At 41.6% G+C, this 11246-nt stretch overlaps 1 long non-coding RNA gene across 2 annotated transcripts; it reads right to left on the reverse strand.

Annotated features, from left to right (window-relative positions):
• Positions 1 to 498: 498 nt before the first annotated feature.
• Positions 499 to 3050, reverse strand: LOC138467862 (uncharacterized). Of its 2 annotated transcripts, XR_011268160.1 has the most exons (3): positions 1462 to 3050; positions 1098 to 1352; positions 499 to 885 (listed from the first exon to the last, which is right to left on the reverse strand). It is a non-coding gene; the product is annotated as an uncharacterized lncRNA (long non-coding RNA). The 2 variants fall into 2 exon arrangements; XR_011268159.1 differs by having other exon boundaries at positions 1098 to 3050.
• Positions 3051 to 11246: the final 8196 nt, after the last annotated feature.

The raw sequence follows: 11246 nt of genomic DNA on the forward strand, positions 1-11246 counted from the left end.
ATAACATTACATTAAAACAAACGCATTAGGATCATAGAGAGGTATATGAGCCTTATTTGGCGTAGATACTATCCATCTCATCCAAGAATCGTTGTTGGGGGGTTAACTGTGCCATTTAGAAGGCTGAGCCATAAAGATCTTTCCAAAAACCTATAGTCACCTCGAGGTGAATGGGTATGCGCAGACGTAGGTCCCGGTGTCTGCTGGGCCAAGAGACCCAAGCTACCTAACGAGGCTGAAACATGTTTGGGGATGAAAATACGGTATGTGGAAGTGAAGCCCTAGTCAGGAATGCGCACAACTGGATTTTCATGAAAGGAAGTAAAGTAAAATTGTGGTTGAGCTGCTGTCGTGTAGGTAGTGAGATGATCTGCCACTATCACCTTGAAGTATATCAAATTATTGTGAATTACTATCTACACAGGCTGCGCTTGGTAACCAACGTAAAGCCACTGATGTGCAAAATTTAAACAAGAATGATGGGGAATTAATCACAGAGATATTCTACTGGTTTATTAGTAACAAAGAGCAAAGTTGTTCATTCACAGGTAAAGTGTAACACATCAATTGTGTTGAATGAGTCTGAACTTGGATGAATTACACAGAGCAATTTATATGCAATCAATAAAACACCCACAATTTATATGCAATTGCGCAGCATATTTGTTGAGTACTTCAAAAACCAAAACTTGAATGAATCACATTGTTTGAGATAGGCTTATTCGCCAAAACACACACAATTTATATGCAATTGCGCAGCGTATTTCACATTAAAGAAAAGCCAAGAATTTGCCAAAACATGCCAACACGTGTTTCAACCAAAGAGGTCGTCCTCAGGGCATACAAATGTAGTTTACCATTTGCATTAATCTATAATTATTGAACCTTGGCTTAAATATGATTGAGGTTTCCTAATACTTGATTCAACTTTCAGTAGTTGAGAGATTTAGTGATTTCTACATGCTTGACTGGACAGGGTCAGTCTTGCAATCAAGAGGTAGTTGTCGTTCGACTGATATGCCGCTGTTGCAGTATAATTGAAATGTAACGCACGTTTTTAGCGTGCCTTCATTTGCATTAATCTATAATTATTGAACCTTGGCTTGAAATCGAAACAACCAACGTCAGAGGTAGTGGGTCAAAAAACAAGAAAAAACAGGAGAGAAAGGAGAAATAAAAAGAAATAAAAACATACCGTTAGAGATAATATATGCAATTGATTGTTCTATTTCCTAAAATAGGGATAAATGAATCTATCCATACCTTAAATATGATTGAGGTTTCCTAATACTTGATTCAACTTTCAGTAGTTGAGAGATTTAGTGATTTCTACATGCTTGACTGGACAGGGTCTGTAAGTTATAAAGACTTGGTATAATATGACACATATTTTAGTTCAAAAGTCTGCATTGCTAGTAAGTTTAACATCTAATTTGTGAAAAGTATGGAAACTATAATTACCAGTCTTGCAATCAAGAGGTAGTTGTCGTTCGACTGATATGCCGCTGTTGCAGTATAATTGAAATGTAACGCACGTTTTTAGCGTGCCTTGCCTTTAAATTCGGCCGTAATCTGTAACATGGATATGACAACGTATTTAAACACTTGTTATAAGGAACGTGCTGCATAAGCTTTTCGTTTGGTATCGTTAGGGCGTAGAACTGGCTTACCGGCATACGCTCCAAAAGTTGATGTGCTCAATGGCCGGTTGTTTCTCAATACTGAAGGCATCGGCACAATCCGGGGGTTACTATAGTAACCTTCCCGGGTTAGGTCAGGTGATGTAGTCATCTGACCCTGTTGCTTGGATACTCCTTACAAGCCGGAAATGCATAAAACAGACATTTGAGGAAAGCTTCCTATGCGGAAGCTCATTCATTTACGGCAATATTTTTGCAGCGACTTAATTACATATAGATATTTTGATGTTAATACTGTGTACAGCTTTGACATCAACAAAAAGAAAACTGAAATAATCCGTACTAATTCTAATCCTATGTTAGGTGCGGATATTGGATAGTTGGTGCTAAATATCAACCTCAATTAAGAAATCAAAATAAATGTGGTGCGCTCGAATCAGCGTGCAGACATGCAAATAACTGCCGGTTGGGCTGTTGGGACAAATATAAACAGTGACTTCTCACAGAGTGGGGTCACTAGGCTGAATATAAATGCCTCGGGCATAGTCGGTAAGCTGTATCGGTTTGCATGGGTTTGATTGTCTGTTTTTTAGCATTAAATTCGTACAAATTATAGAAACACATTCAATTCATGGTCTTGGTTCAAACCAAGTGACAGGCAACGTAATTTACAAATCATTCTTGCTTCCTGTTGTCGTAGGGTCAATTCTCTGTTACCACCTCTCGGATGTTGTTGGATGTGTTTGAGTCCAATGAATTTGATGTCTTTAATATTATCCAGTTGATGATGCTTCTGCCAATGGGAAGCTAAAGGAAGTCTAATATCCTGGCTACTAAGATTGTTGAGGTGTTCTCGAATCCTGAAACGGACTTCTCTGATCGTGCTGCCAATATACATTTTCTGACATACACATAAGATACCATAGATAACAAATTTTGTACGACAATTAATAAAGTCAAATATTTTGGTTTGAAGTCCATTATGGCAGCTAAAGATTTTTGTAGGTGCTAAAGCATGATGGCAAAAATTGCATGTCCCGCACTTGTAAAAGCCTGCTGGCTTTGTGCTTGTAGTAAGCCAATTTGCCTGTCCAATTGGGTCAGGTTTAAGGAAAGAGGGACTGAGGATCTTCCTCAAAGTCTTTGCCTTGGTAAAGATAATACTGGGTCGATCAGTAATATACGATATCAAATCAGAATCTAGGTGTAAAATATGCCAATGTTTTTTCAGTATATACTGTATGAATTTGTGGTCACTTGAATATTTTGTGATGAAGTTGACATGCTTAGGATATTGTTCGCTGGACACTTTTGTCTTATTTATCAGCAATTGTGGTCTCGGTATTTTCTTGACCGCATCAGTAGTTTTCCTGATTAGTTGAATTGGATACCCTCTTTCCCGAAATCTGTGTCCAATTGACTTGGGGATGCTTGTATTCTCGCGCAGAAGTGATGTGACCACGCAATGTGGGCTCTACTGATCCTTTTGGGGTGTGACCAAGTTTTATTTGGATATGGTCTTTCCCCTTTTGCAATGGCTTGGCAAGGCGAAGAATGATGGTCTTGAGGGTTGCCCAGTGCAATGCCTGGGGTTAAGATTAATGCTAAACCGTACAGCCATCACCCCTTTTGTTTTGCAACAGTGAAAGATGCAACAACAAAATGTGTGCTAAAGTCGGGCAAGAGATGAGTTCAACTCTAAGAACTTCATTGGGATGCTGGAACCACACAAAAGGGTGGGCTGTGCCAAGAGTGCATTTATTGACTACTGCTCCACCAAACACTGAGTGCTGGGAAGTGCCTAAACATGAACATGTCTCCCTGTCACCCTAGGAAACTGTGGTGAAATGCTGTCATTCTTGCAAATCTTGTTTTTTTACCTTTGGATAACGCTTCTCTGCTTCCTATGTAGGTTTGTGTTACATAAACACCAACATAAATGGAAGAGGGCTCAGCTTTCTTTGCAAAAGGCTGGTGCTTAATGTAAAAGTAATTCCCTTTGGAAACACACAAGGATGTTGGTGTCTAGCTAAAAGGGGGCACTTCTGAATTTCAGATAGTGCCTGGACATGACACGCAAGTGTGAACACATGAATTCATATGCGCCAAGTGCTATTGTCTTCACCGCGATATCCCTTTATATATATTACATGGCCACGGTAGTGGCCTTGTAGTTATGGTTAAGTTGGTGTTTCCATAGGAAGAGCACTTTTTGGGCGGCTTATAACTTCGCTCCCCCTGGACGAATCCTCACCAAACTTTGCAAAATAAATAAAATAGCCCAACCTGAATTTTTTTGCAAAGTTTGGTAAGGATTCGTCCAGGGGGGTAAAATTTATAGGGGGGTCCCAAAACTTTTTTCTTTCCCATAGACTGAATGGGAAAAAACTGCGCACGGCTACAGCCCGAACCGCTGGACGGATTTACACCAAATTTGCGGCAGGAGCAGCGGCCTGGTCCCGAAAGCGTGCTTTTGCTAATTTGGTGTAACTCCGTCCAGTAGTTTTTTTTAAAATGACCAAAATGTAAGGCAAAAAAATTAGTGATATCTGTGTTCGCTTCGCGGACGGACTTCCCTGTTCGCTCCGCGGACAGCACCCCGATTGGCCCATGGCCTTGCGTCATGTTCACGGACATGTGACGTGTTCGCTGATTGGACGGCGAGGGGCATGGAGCACGTCAGATTTTCTGTGGCGCCTGCCATCTTGTATTCGCCGTCGACCGCGTACAGCATGGTGAAACGTGGATAAAAAATTGTATTTAGTGCCCTGTGTTGGTGTGTAAGAGTGTTTGGGGAGGGTGGGGGAGTATGAGATAGGTTCAATGTTTTGTTTTTTTATGTGCTAGACGTTTTTGTTGCGTTCGATTTGTCCGCGGAGAACACGGCTGTTCTGACATTTTGTAAATAAACTAAATGGTGGGGTGTTTAGAGGACGGAGTATGTGTCATCTTTGTTCGCAAGGAAGGTAAAAATTAGCTGTGAACACTCGCGGTGTACTTAATTGTTCGTAAATACACAAACTGGGGGTGTTCTCAGGATGCTGTCCGTATTGTAATCTGTCTAGTTGAATGTGTTCTAAGAACACTTGCGGTGTCCCGAAATGGTTGCAATTACACAAAATGGGGGTGTTCTGAGAACGTTGTTTGTATTGTTCATTGTCAGGGTGAAAGTGTTTTAAGACCACTCCTTTTGTCCGCTAATAGTACAATTTCCTATGGGCGTCAACCAACCTTTTGTCCACTAAAGAAACGATAAATCCGGCTTGTGTGCCCCGACATTATGTGATAATCCTATGACTGGCGCTATTGACCTGGCTGACTTGCTTTTGCGACACTAAATCATATCTCCCGCCCCTAAGCCTGATATTATCAAAGCATTCATATTCCCCGCCTCTCTCCGTGACGTTACAGGGTGCGTCATCAAACGCGCCCAGTCCTCTCCAGTCCTAATTGACTTTACACAGAACCCGGAAGACAACACATATTATGTCACAACACAGCGCGCCACAATTCGTAATATGAAACAGTGATTTAAAAGCAAACAGCAAGATTGTAAATTTTGTAAAGTACATTTATTTGACATCAAATGTTTAGAGAATATTCAGCAATTTGCATTTGTCTTTGTTGTCGATCCGCAAAAGTTCATGTTGAGGCACGCGATGTTCCTTTGCGGTACAGAGGGTGTTAGATCAGCTTACAACTCAGTGCGCCGCAATTCCGAATATGAAACTGTGGTTTAAAAGTAAACAGCAGGATTGTACATATGGTAAAGTACATTTATTTCACATGAAATGTTTAGTGAATATTCAGCGATTTGCTATTGTCTCTGCTGTCGATCAGCAAAAGTTTATTTGGATCCACACGTTGTTCCTTTGCGGTAGATAGGCTGTTGGTTTATGATAAAAGCAGTAAATGGTCGCTCTGATAATCGGAAGGTTGCTCCAAAAACGAGCCATTAGACCACCCTATTGGTTGGTATGTTGTTTGTAGCCGCTAGTACTGCGTAAGGGCATATTGGTCCTTGGCGATTGTCCCATAAAATGGTGAGGGTCATGAAGTTGCATATTTGGACCTGCACCTGGCAGTTGAAGACCCCATCCGCTGGAGTCTGTAAATCGTGACATAGGCAAAATGGGGCCACATACCTGTTTTAAAAAACATAAATTAGTCTCACCAGCCGATCTTCATTAAAAATCATCATTTTATTTATCAGGGCGTGAAACTATTTGCTATCGAAGATAGTGCAACGGAGTATGTTAATAATAAAATAATAATATTTTCCCATTCATATAGCGCTAAGAACCGTGAGGTATCTAAGCGATGCTTATTATTAACCACGGTGTGTGGTGCTCATTTATCGACCACGGAAGGATGAAAGGCTGAGTTTGGCCTTGCCGGGATTCGAACTTGCATTAGCAAGCTGTGCACGGATGTCAAAGCGTGCGTTGTACTTGCTGTGCCATTTGACAAGGCTACAGTGAAGTGGTACAGCGAGTAGAGTGCTTGACCGCCTATAGACCGGTTAAATTATTTCTATTAACCCACCCTGTGTCGTCCGCCTTTTTCAGAGCCCTCTAAACAACAGGGGATCAATTCGGCGGTGATAGTGCGCGTAGAAAACATTATGCCACTTTCAACGAACAAGTTCAACTTGAGCGGTCTTTAATGCTACGCTATTGTAATTATATTTGGTATAAAATAATCTAAAGGGTTACTTACAGTACAATTGCAATTTCCATTGTCTACGAGTGGCGCAGTCCCAAAATACGACTCTGCGTGTGCCAACGATCTTTCGCATAGTGATATAATATATAAAAGTGGTTTTGTTTCATGAATTTCATCCTTATCTTCTCTTACATTTTAGCAACACTCCTTCAAGAGAAGTCTTTCATCACAATCTCTGTCTGTCAAGGTCAAAACACAATACAACCTTATAGTCCGCTTCGTGAGCCTCTCTGGGGCCCGAGAAAAAAATGGAAGCAGCTGACCTTTACTGTGAACGAGCATAAATTCTTACTTTGCAACATTCTGTGTAAAGCCATCTGTAGAAGTTGGTTTTTGCACGCCATGTTTGTATATTTTTTGCGTGATATTAAAAAAAGTTTGTTTAAAGGACGTTATGGTTTTAAGTACAGCCGAAAGACCCCTGAAAATCGCAAGTTATGGTAAGCTATGAAAAATAACTCGCGCCACCACCGTGCACTGCTAAGACTAACACCCAGGACATCAAAGATGACATCGCAAATGTCATTGATGAAATCACTGATGACATCACATGTATATGTACTTTTCATGGAATTTGTGTACTAGGGATTTTTATTATAATGTTGCGAAAAAAGTGTCAAGGATATTGCAATAAATATCATACCGTTATTAGTGCTTTGAACGATGCATTGATATAAATAGCATTGTATTATGGGATTCTATCTAGTATACTGAGCTACTAATGGAGAAACATAGCATTGTGTGCAGAGTACAAGATGAAAGTATAATATTTGTAATGTTAATATGTTGAATAATGAAATGATAATTGTCGTGAAAAATACAAAATAGTAATAATTTATTGCGTAGGCCATTGGTCCTACGTTAACAAAATAAAAACCACATAAATACATATATCGATATGGAAGATGTATGCATACATCTAATAGCATTTCAGTGATTTAATCATAAAACAAAAGGTGACACAGAGTCAATTCTATAATTAGGAGGGAGGTGGGCACAAAACACTGTCTTCCTGACCCTATCTGGCTAATAAGTCACAGAAATCCTCCAAAGCATAGTGTCACCTAATACATATTCTAAAATTGATTATGCATGACAAGAATTGTACATGACTGAAAATATTACTATTTTGTATAAAATGACAAACACTGTGTATTATATTTTACATTCTGTGTGGTGATTCAAACAGCATATGGAATGGGACCTGGTATGAGCTAAAACTGGGCCATTAAATTAGTTGCTGAATGGTTCATTTGGGGCACTCCCCTACGTGTGTTTATCTGGGTGTTAGTGTTAGCAGTGCACGGTGGCGGCGCGAGTTATGGTTGCTTATCTTACCATAACTGCCAAATTTCAGGGGTTTTTCGGTTTTACTTTGAACCATAACGTCCCTTTAACAAAGTTTTTTCACTGAATTGCATAGGTTTTTAGTAGCGCAACTTAACCATAACGTCCCTTTAACAAAGTTTTTTTTACTGAATTTCATAGCTTTTTAGTAGCGCAACTTAACCATAACGTCCCTTTAACAAAGTTTTTTCACTGAATATATATATAAATGAACCACAAGCTGTGAAAAGTAGTGTGCAAGAAAACGAGCAAATAGACTAGCCCAGTCAGTAAAGTCTAGTAAAGCTCCCAGACCATGTGATCTATGTTTTAACAAGCAGTGTGAAAGCGAATAGGTCTGGCTTTATAAATAAGCATGTTTTGTTTTGCCCCAAAGGACAAACAAGGCTCATCCATACATTTGCAAAGCCACGCCTATTGGCTTTGGCAATGCGTGCTATTGTAGAGTTGCCACTGAAGAGAATACCCAGTGTGTCCACTTAATAATGTTGACAATGTGGTTTTATTCCTGTTTTAATTTCCCTAACCAGCATCACTGATACATGCTACAGAAACACGAGGTCTTATTTGAACACCCTTAAGACCTGCTATTTAGATTAGACACTACTGCGTTCTTACTGACAGCAAACATTACAATCAAAAGTGATGCACCGACAGCAACCTCCCCCAACAACTTTTCAAAACATCTATCTTGCACAAAATACTACTCTGTAAACAAAAATATTCTCCTATAATATATTTTAGCACCCCATTTTACTCACATAGAGCATAAGACTGTTTAAATGGTATGCACTACCTACTTACTGGCATGTGTCTGCATTACGAGAAGCATGATTGTCTGCTTGGCCCTTCACCCCGGTACCCGTGCTTTACCCTCTCGCCTCCCACCCCAATCCGTGTACAACCACCCACCCACCCAGATCTCAAATAAGGTTTAAATGGGATTATTGTACTCCCTATTTTTCAGTTGGGAGTACAATCATTTTGTTATGGGTAAAAAAGTAATTCCGATTCCCAATATAGCTATTTTTTTTAGGTGACCCAAAAAATATGTAAGCTCTAAAATGGGTATCATTTTGTAATCCATACTTATCTTCGCCTAGTAATATATGCAAATTAATTTGTGTATTTTAACTTTCAATTTCATTTTCAGTTCAGGAGCTAATAACATTAAAGCTACTCATAATGGCTTCTATGTGCTCATACCACGGATCCAAACATATCCATGGAAGTGTGTGTGCAGTGGCGGCTGGTGAGTTTGAAAGCTGGTGGGGCGTACATTTCCCAGGGTGAATTTTTGAGCGAGCATGTGCAGCGGGCGAGGCCACACCACCCAAGGGGGAGACATTTTTGGGAAAATTGCCTCCAAAATGTTCAATTTACTGTCCAAAAAACCCACCGAGATATGACAAAAGCATTAGGTTTTACATACTAATGGTGGTTCACACTCCTTAAACACCACGCTGACATACGACAGATAATCACACCAACGATTTACATTAGCAGCGCGGAGCACGCATAAACCGCTGCTCCAGACAACTCACAAAATATCTAACACCTGCACAACACAGAGTGCCCTATCTTTTCAGCTCTGCACATGTCAACGTGCAACAGCAACCTTGATCTGCTACATATGTTCCAATGTTAGTCGGTTACCCCGCCTCTTGCAGAGCCACAAGCTCCAAGAAACCGTATAAACAGCAGGAGTGCTATACAAGACTCAATAGCATAGCATGACATGGTACAGTGATTCCCTCATTCTTCTGTGGGGCAGCACTCTGGGGGGGGGTGCGAGCAACTTCAGTGACTGGCAGCAACAACGGATGTGAATGATGGTTCTGCTGCAGTCAGTCTGCTATACTAGCATCTGGGGTACACCAAGTCGCGAGTCTATATCTTCCTATCAAATCCAGTGATGTGGCACTGAGGGAGTGGCAGTGCCACAATAACGCAATTCTAAGCGGCGGTCTCAGAGACCATTTTGTCCCTATGATATGATATTGCATTTATAACGTGCCTTTACACAAGTGTTTCAAAGCGAGGCAAGGGAGGGGGAACAGAAGGAAGACAGACAACGATCTTACTAGGCCAGGTGACATTAAGATCGCGCAAGTGCAGGGGAGTTGGGATTGGGAAAGTGCTGGGTGGTGGGGTAGGGGGCAGTGCGATACATAGGATCAACAGTAAAAAATAAATAAAACAGTAGGTAAAAGTGGCAAGTGCAGGGGTAAGTGCAGACATCAGATGTCAAGAGCTGGTGGGGACTGTAGGGATACAGAAACAGGCCCAAAGTGCTAATTACATCTGCCCCCTTTGTAAAGGGATCAATTTTTTTTTTAAAGCTGTGAAAAATGTGAAAACTTATAAGTGATGTCACAGTGAGATAAAACTATTTATCCAGGATAACAAACTTTAGTTAAATGGTGAAGTGGTGTAATGTTTGGCTTAGCAATATACTCTGTTTCAAAGAGATGACTTGAAAAGTACACAAATCATAAACAAATTTGACAGATCTATAAGCCCTCATTGAAATAGGTTGAGCAAAATGAGTATTATAGTAACTTCTTTCTCTCCCATCTTGCCTAAAAGACAACTACCACAATCGAAAATCGTGTGCGTCGTGTAACCTGTGCATTACAGTAACATGAATTCGGTGGTCACTGCTCTTTGGGGGTAATTTAGGTCCAGGTACTTGTACAGCATCACATTTAAATGCACCAAATAACCCTGGCACGTTATGCTCTGCTCTCTATCCTCTCTTAGAGGTTGTGTGGTAGCGATGGTCAGGGTGAATGGGTCAACATTAATAGAAAACTCATTTTAAGGTAAAGTAGCAAATGAGCCCAGCAAGTTCAAGATCCAACGCTGCGCTTACCCGCGATGGTACTGGGTGGGATACTGTTTAAGGGCTCAGTCATAATTAGTACTTTTACAAACAAACCTTTTTCCGGCCAAGCAAGGAGGCCACAGTACAACTGAAGGAGGCGGGAGGGCAGACTGTCACTGTTTCGTTTCGGCAAAGGGCACAGAGACCAGCAGCAGGAGGCGCTTTAGTGCAAGTCCGGCAGCATGCCCGAAATCCTGACGCTCTCTCGCTATCCCCTAGGCTGGAAAAAACACAGAGAATCACCCTGCTGTCCTATCCCTGAGCGGAGATCAGGCAGGGGCTACATTCCCTAATACAGTCCTCCCTGGATGTCTGGTGCTGTAATGAGCCACGCAGCGTCGTCCGACCTCCGAGTCCGGAGCTGCTGCTGCTGCTTGCCAGACTTCCTCTTGGTGCACACCTGGTCTGGGCCTAGCTTTATTAAGGTCCATGGCCCAAGGCCCCTGGGCCATGGACTGTTGGTAAAGGAAGGCCCAGACGGCCCCCGCCGCTACCTTGGTCCACGTGCGTGCGTCCCAGGTAGCGGGCCCGGGGAGTCCGGGACACAAGGCCCCAACTTCCCCAAGTTGCCTACACAGTCACACGGCCCCTACAGTCAGCACACTGTAGGGGCCGTGACCGTGTTACATGCCCCAGGCCCCAAACAG

The sequence above is a fragment of the Ambystoma mexicanum genome, chromosome 4q, assembly GCF_040938575.1.
Source record: "Ambystoma mexicanum isolate Mex_15411 chromosome 4q, UKY_AmexF1_1, whole genome shotgun sequence".
NCBI classification, from domain to species: Eukaryota; Metazoa; Chordata; class Amphibia; order Caudata; family Ambystomatidae; genus Ambystoma; species Ambystoma mexicanum.